We start from the raw sequence: 8,060 nt of genomic DNA on the forward strand, positions 1-8,060 counted from the left end.
CTGCCGGGTATCTGAGCTCCCCTAAAGCCCTGCTGGGATTTGGGCAACAAGCCATCCTGCCGGTCCTGATTTCCTGCTGATCGCAACAGCTGCCAGCCGGATGCCTCTGATATGTTCCGGGGCGGCAGGAATCCTGCCTGTTAAATGTCCTTTCAGGCTCACACTTTGATCCCCTCCATCCACTTCTTTGCTCATCTCAAGAAAACAGAGCCATGTGTAGTGCATCTGAGCATGTACAGAGTGTTGTTCCCACATCACCAATGGCTTGTTCCCACTTTAAGTTTACACAAGCACAAGCTGTCACTACTCATGTGTTGTTGTTGTTTAGTGGTGTCCGACTCTTCGTGACCCCCTGGACCAGAGCACGCCAGGCACTCCTGTCTTCCACTGCCTCCCGCTGTTTGGTGAAACTCATGCTGGTAGCTTCGAGAACACCATCCAACCATCTCGTCCTCTGTCGTCCCCTTCTCCTTGTGCCCTCCATCTTTCCCTGGGTCTTTTCCAGGGAGTCTTCTCTTCTCATGAGGTGGCCAAATTATTGGAGCCTCAGCTTCAGGATCTGTCCTTCCAGTGAACACTCAGGGCTGATTTCCTTAAGAATGGATACGTTTGATCTTCTTGCAGTCCATGGGACTCTCAAGAGTCTCCTCCAGCATCATAATTCAAAAGCATCAATTCTTCAGTGATCAGCCTTCTTTATGGTCCAGCTCTCACTTCCATACATTGCTACTGGGAAAACCATAGCTTTCACTATACGGACTTTTGTTGGCAAGGTGATGTCTCTGCTTTTTAAGATGCTGTCTAGGTTTGTCATTGCTTTTCTCCCAAGAGGCAGGTGTCTTTTAATTTTCGTGGCTGCTGTCACCAACTGCAGTGATCATGGAGCCCAGGAAAGTAAAATCTCTCACTGCCTCCATTTCTTCCCCTTCTATTTGCCAGGAGGTGATGGGCCCATGTGATAGGAGGTGATAGCCATGTTCAAATATATAAAAGGATGTCACATAGAGGGGGGAGAAAGGTTGTTTTCTGCTGCTCCAGAGAAGCGGACATGGAGCAATGGTTCCAAACTACCAGAAAGAAGATTCCACCTAAACATTAGGAAGAACTTCCTGACAGTAAGAGCTGTTCGACAGTGGAATTAGCTGCCAAGGAGTGTGGTGGAGTCTCCTTCTTTGGAGGTCTTTAAGCAGAGGCTTGACAACCATATGTCAGGAGTACTCTGATGGGGTTTCCTGCTTGGCAGGGGGTTGGACTCAATGGCCCTTGTGGTCTCTTCCAACTCTATGATTCTATGATTCGTTTTTTTTTATGTTGAGCTTCAGAGCATATTTTGCGCTCTCCTCTTTCACCCTCATTAAAAGGTTCTCTAATTCCTCCTCACTATGGAACCCACACCTGCAGGAGGCACTGATGGCCAAAGCTGTCAACGTTTCCCTTCTTTTAAAAGGGAAATTCCCTTATTTCGAATAGGATTCCTCGCAAGAAAAGGGAAAAGATGACAGCTATGCTGATGGTCACCAAACTAGGGGGCTTTAATAGAGGTGGAGATGACTTGGCTACAAGCCATGATGGCTGTGCGTTGTCTCCACTGTCAGAGACAGTAAATGCTTCTGAATATTAGTTGCTGGAAACCACAGGAAGGGAGAAGGTTCTTGTGCTTGGATCCTGTTTGCAGGTTTCTCATTGGGGCACCTGGTCAGCCCCTGTGAGAACAGGATCCTAGACTAGGTGGGCCACTGGCCTGGTCTGATGTTCTTAGCCCTTGCCGAGCCTGCTGGTGTCACTGTGTGTGTGTTTAATCTGTGGCCCATTGTAGCTCCACATGTCCACAGGATCAGATCCTTGGGGGAGAGGGGTGTTTTCTTCTTTTTGTGTGTGAGAGACTACAAACGATTTTACCATGCAACCAAAAAAATCAATACTATTTAAAAACGAGGATGAAAAGATGGCTTCTTCACATCCTGCTTCCCTGCAGCGGCCGATGGCGCCTCCCCCGCCCCCCACGGCCCGGCACCATCTGTCCCTTCCCCATTTAATTTCCTCTTCTTTGTGCAATAAATCAATGCTCCTTTCAAGAAGGCATCTAAAGCCTGGCTTGGGGGGGGGGGAGAGGAGGGTTTAGCTATTGCTGAATCAGCCATATCCATTGCACCTGCTCATTATGGCCAGAGCCTGGCCGGGGTGTGGAGGGGATGGACCAGTGATTTAATGGGCTGGAAAGCCAGGGAGCTCCTCGCCCCATGGAACGGAAAAGCCTCATTGCAAGGAGAGATGGCGGAATGACAGCTTAACTCTCCCACCTTCCACAGCCACCCTCGTCTAACCCCCGGGAGGCAGGGCCCACCCAGGTGTGGGTGCCTGTGGGTCCATATTTGCCCCCAGAAGCCGTCCTTGGGGCCCCTAGAGTCACCCCTCCCTGATGAAATTAGGCTCAGCGGAAGTGTTCTCTGGTAGCCCAGGGTACGTGTGCTCTGCATTTCATATATAATATTAGTATATTTCTATTACAGTGGTACCTCGGGTTAAGAACTTAATTCGTTCTGGAGGTCTGTTCTTAACCTGAAACTGTTCTTAACCTGAGGCACCACTTTAGCTAATGGGGCCTCCTGCTGCCACCGCACAATTTCTGTTCTCATTCTGAAGCAAAGTTCTTAACCCGAGGTACTATTTCTGGGTTAGTGGAGTCTGTAACCTGAAGTGTCTGTAACCTGAGGTACCACTGTATTCACGTTTTTGGTAAGCCATTTAGATCATTGGCTGTTTTAAAAAGCAGGATATACATAATTTAAATCAGCATTATTATTATCCTTCTCTCACTGGAAGCTGGGGTCACTTCTTATTTTTTATATTTAATAACAGTTACAGATAGGTAGCCGTGTTGGTCTGCCATAGTCAAAACAAAAAAACAAAAAAAAAATTCTTTCCAGTAGCACCTTAAAGACCAACTAAGTTAGTTCTTGGTATGAGCTTTCGTGTGCATGTGTATCTGACGAAGTGTGCATGCACACGAAAGCTCATACCAAGAACTAACTTAGTTGGTCTTTAAGGTGCTACTGGAAAGAAATTTTTTTTTGTTTTTTTGTTTTATATTTAATAAGTGAGCGAAAGAATTCCAGCTTTGAACCAAGAGATTTTCTTTTTAGGGGGGAGAGAGAGAGAGTCAAAAATACAGAAGCAAGACACCAGCAACCAGACATGACCCCGTCTGCTGTCAGGTTGATGAATCTAAAAAGCATCAAAAGTGGATGTTGAAACAGCTTTGTTCAGCAGGGCAGGAAAATAAACTGCAGTGAGAGGGCAAAAGGATGAACTCGGCTATGTTTGGAATCCTGGTGCAGTTTCTGTGTGGAAAAGGCACCTGGAGCATCTTCCTGGAGTGCTGAGTGACTAAGCAGGAGGGGCAGATGGTGGGGTCTTAGCGAGCATTGATGGGCTGGCCAGCGGTTCATTCCACATGCGATGAATCACTTGCAAACTATTAGACCAGGCTTTGCCAACCTACTCCCATTGGCCCAGCCAGCACGGGGGCTGATGGGTGTTCTAGTTTATAATAATAATAATAATAATAATAATAATAATAATAATAATAATAATTTATTATTTATACTCCGCCCATCTGGCTGGGTTTCCCCAGCCACTCTGGGCGGCTTCCAACAGAATATTAAAATACAGTAGTCTATTAAACATTAAAAGCTTCCCTAAACAGGGCTGCCTTCAGATGTCTTCTAAATGTCAGATGTTTTTCTCTTTGACATCTGGTGGGAGGGCATTCCCCACAGCGGGTGCCACTACTGAGAAGGCCCTTTGCCTGGTTCCCTATAACTTGGCTTCTTGCAGCCAGGGAACCCCCAGAAGGCCCTCGGCGCTGGACCTCAGTGTCCGGGTTGAATGATGGGGGTGGAGACGCTCCTTCATCTAGAGGGCACAGGTTGGCAAAGGTAGATGCAACATACTTCTTTGATTTCTTTTAAAAACAGCGCCTGGAAAGTTGCGCAATACATACTGATTTAAATTATGTACCAGGCAATCCCAAACTGGTAGTCTGTGGACCACTAGTGGGGACCCTAAGCTTCATTCAGGTGACCCATGGCATGTCTACATTAAATTGTATTTTTAATTGCATTTTAATTGCTTCCTTTATTTCTAATATTGTGCATCTTAAGCACACTGCTTTATGGAAGTGAGTCATGGTCAACTTACAACTATCAGGAGCGACGCCTCAATGCCTTCCACATGCGCTGAGTCAGGAAGATTTTGGGCATCAACATGGCAGGACAGTGTCAAACAGAGATGTGCTCTCCCAAGCCCACATTCCCAACATGTTTGCAGTCCTGTCTCAGCGACATCTATGCTGGCCTGGTCATGTTCACATGATGGCAGAATTCCCAAGGACGAGATCTACAGGGGGCTGAGTTTAGGCATTAGGTCAGTTGGCAGACCACCTCTGCATTACAAAGATACCTGCAAACATGACTTGAAGGCTAGCAACACCTGCCATGTGGGAATCCCTTGCAGACGTCCGAGGTGGCTGGAGACAGGTCATGTATGCATAGCAGTGACCACAGGATGAATGACCACTGGGAGGAGCGCAGAGAAAGAACACACTATGCACTAGCTAGTTAGCTGCTGGAACGAGATCACAGACGGGAATCTGGGATATTTGCCCGGTGCTAATGGCAGAAGTCTAGATCTCCCTTTGTCTTGGATGTGACGCACTGAGATTTGCCCTTGTGTGCAGAAATCGAAAGTGGCGTCTTAGAGGATTTTGGATTACAACAGAAAAATAAAGAAGAAGAAAACTAAAAATATTTCACACAGAACTACAATGGACTAACCTGCCCGCTTGCTAAACTAATTCAGAGGCTGCTAAAAATGAAGGATCAACATCGGAAATGTTTTATTTGGACTAGTTGGACTAATTAAGAAATGCAGTATGATATTAGATCATCACTCCCCAAACTTCAGAGCATGGGAAGTCACCCAAAAGAGATATAATTTGGCACTGAATATTTGGCTTTTTAAAAAATTGTATTATAATTTGGAATGTTTTAATGTGGTTTTTATTGGATTGTTAAATTGGAAAATTTAATAAATAATATATTTTTTAAAAGAGAGAAAAGAGACACCATGGTGCAGCACAACGGGACACCTTCACCTGCCCCAGCTGCAACAAAACATGTCTCTCCCGTATTGGTCTCTGCAGCCACAGCAAGCGCCGCAACCTTCCAACAGCTCAGTCTCACCCCCAAAGGTGCACCCCCATTGTCTGCCAGGACAGACGAATGCCAACCATACGTATTTTATTGCATTGCAGTTTGAATTCTATGGAATGCAAATAGTAATACAATAAGATACAGCGTAACCAATAAAAGAAGCAAATTTGAATTCAGTTAAAATCATACAGCTAGATGCATACAGCTAGGGCATACATACAGCTCCTGCAACAGGCAGAAGAATCACCAGCAATTTTCAGGTGATCCACGGGGGGGTGGGGGGGCAGGAAGGTTTGTGAGGCAAAAAGCACAATATTATCAGTTGGGTGGCTTGGGGGAGAGGGAAGTCTACCTCTGCTGCTATATCAGACTCCCACTACCACAACTATTTGCCCCCATTGGAGGAATCGCAGAATTGTAGAGTTGGAAAGGACCTCAGGGGACATTGAATTCAGCCCCCTGCAATATGGGCAGGTAGCCATTCAACATCTTTTTAAAAACCTCGAATGAAAGAAGAAGAGAGTCAGTTCCACAGTCAAACAGCTTTTACCACCATAAAGATCTTCCAGATCTCCTTTCTTGAATCCATTGCTTTGGGTCCCGCTCTCTGGAGCATCCCTTAAGTTACTTATCTTTCCAGTGCAGCTAGGGAATATGTATAAAACTAGCTCAAACATGTGTTGGAAGTGTAAGGAAAAGGAGGGGACATTTTACCACATGTGGTGGGATTGTAATGAAATTAAAAAATTTTGGGAAATGATATACAATGAATTGAAGAAAATGTTCCATCTAACATTTGCTAAGAAGCCTGAAGCATTTGTGTTGCGGATTGTATGGAAAGACCTGCCGAGGAGGCTGACAGATATCTTCATGTATGTGGCAACGGCGGCGAGAGGATGGAAGAACAAGGAAACCCTAACTAAAGAACTATGGCAAGAGAAACCGATGGACTATGCAGAACTGGCAAAATTGACACACAAATTACGGGACAAGGATAACTGTGACTTTAAAGATGAATGGGAACCTTTTACAAAGTATTTAAAGAAGCAACAAAGTGAACTGGACTCCTTGGCAGGTTTTGGATAAACACTCACAAACTTTTTATTGATAATAACCAGTCAGATAAATTAAGGATTAATACAATTTTGTAACATGCAGAGAATAGCATCTATAGAGAACACAAGAGATTGGAACTGAGGGAAGTCAGGCGGGGAGGGGGGGTTATGGGGGGAGGGGGAAATGGGGAATTAAGGATGATATGTTTTAAGATATTATGTTTTGTTTAAATTCCTAATAAAAATATTTTTTTAAAAATTACTTATATTTCCAATTGCAGCAACTAAAATGTTCAGTAATATAGCGGAGATCCCTAATTCTCCTCTCTTGCACTGCACATAATAAAGGCTTTTTTGTTTCATTCCCCTTGCTATTTCTAGTTCAGGGATTAGTTTTTCTATCAGCCATACATTGATTTTTTTACACCATGTGATCAATGGCACACCCTGTAAGAATTCCCAGACTCTAGCAATTAGTAGCCTATTGCAAGCAATCTTATTAAAGCAATGTTAAGCAATCTCTGTCACTTCCAAAAAGCAAAAAAAAAAAAAATAAGGAGAGGAGGGACAGAGAAAAAGAGGGACATGATTGACTTCCTTTAGTAATGTTCTCCTTTGAAATGTTTGAGATAATTGGTTAACTTTGCTGCGTTAAATGTGCCTTCTGCAGTTGACAGCCTTTGTAATGTTTTATTTTGAAATCGTTAAGATAATATTTTAGTTCCCTGTTAATTATGCTGCTCTGAATGCATACTTTATACTTAGCTTCATCCAGTAATGTTTTATTCTGGATTTTTTTTGTTTGATGTTTTAATGTGTTATCAACTGCTTTGAGATTTTTTTCTTAAAAATATATAATTTACTGTTATTTTTCCATGTATAAGACTATATTCTTTCCCAATTTTTTAAAGTTTAAAACTGGGGGTCGTCTTATACACAGAATGTTGCAATTAAATATTTCTTAATTTGGGGCTCAAAAAATAGGGGTCAATACATGAGGCTGTCTTATACATGGAAAAATACGGGTGTATATAAAGTGATATAGAAATGAAATGAATAATAATATCAGTCCTAAAACAAATGTGAGGAATCCCACAAAGGGTGCTGCGTCTTCTGTTGGAGTGCAGTGCCCCCTTCTGGTTTACTAGGGAGAATTTGCCTTTCTTAACTGCAATTTGTACGTCGAAGGGGAAAGGTTTCTCATTCTGCTTGGTATTAGATTCTCTGCTCTGTTCCAGCTTGTTGAAGAAAGACTTGCAGCTTCTGTCAAGCTGTTCGAAGGACAGGAAATCTCTCCTCCTTTGCAGCTGGTCATCCTCTCCTCCTCTTTCCTAAAACAATTATTTTAATCTCATTTATTTCCTTGCTGTTTCTGAAAGACAGATGTAACATCCTTTTCAGTATTAGTATGATGTGGCATCATGCATTTTTGAGATATGGTGAGTGAGGCCTTCAAAGAAATTTGTTTATCGTTGAGGGAAATTGCAGTCAAACATGAGTGCATGAAGACTAACAACCTGCAGTCCTAGCACTGTGCTGCTTCTTGATTTTGTATGTTTAAACCCTTCTGTTAGGAGCTTGCTCCTGCTGGAGAGAGTGCAAAGACCTCCATTTTGAATCCAGGCCCCCAGCCAATTCTGTTGTTATTTACGCCGCTGCAGCTGCCCATTCACACACGTGGGTCACAGGGATCCATATTTTCCTCCCACAATCTTGAGCAGGTACTTTGGAATTTCTTGGACAATTTCAGCATAAAGCACAAATGGCCCTGCATCCAAGAGAGAGATGAGAC

This window comes from Podarcis filfolensis (assembly GCF_964270895.1).
Source record: "Podarcis filfolensis genome assembly, chromosome: 8".
Lineage (NCBI taxonomy): Eukaryota > Metazoa > Chordata > Lepidosauria > Squamata > Lacertidae > Podarcis > Podarcis filfolensis.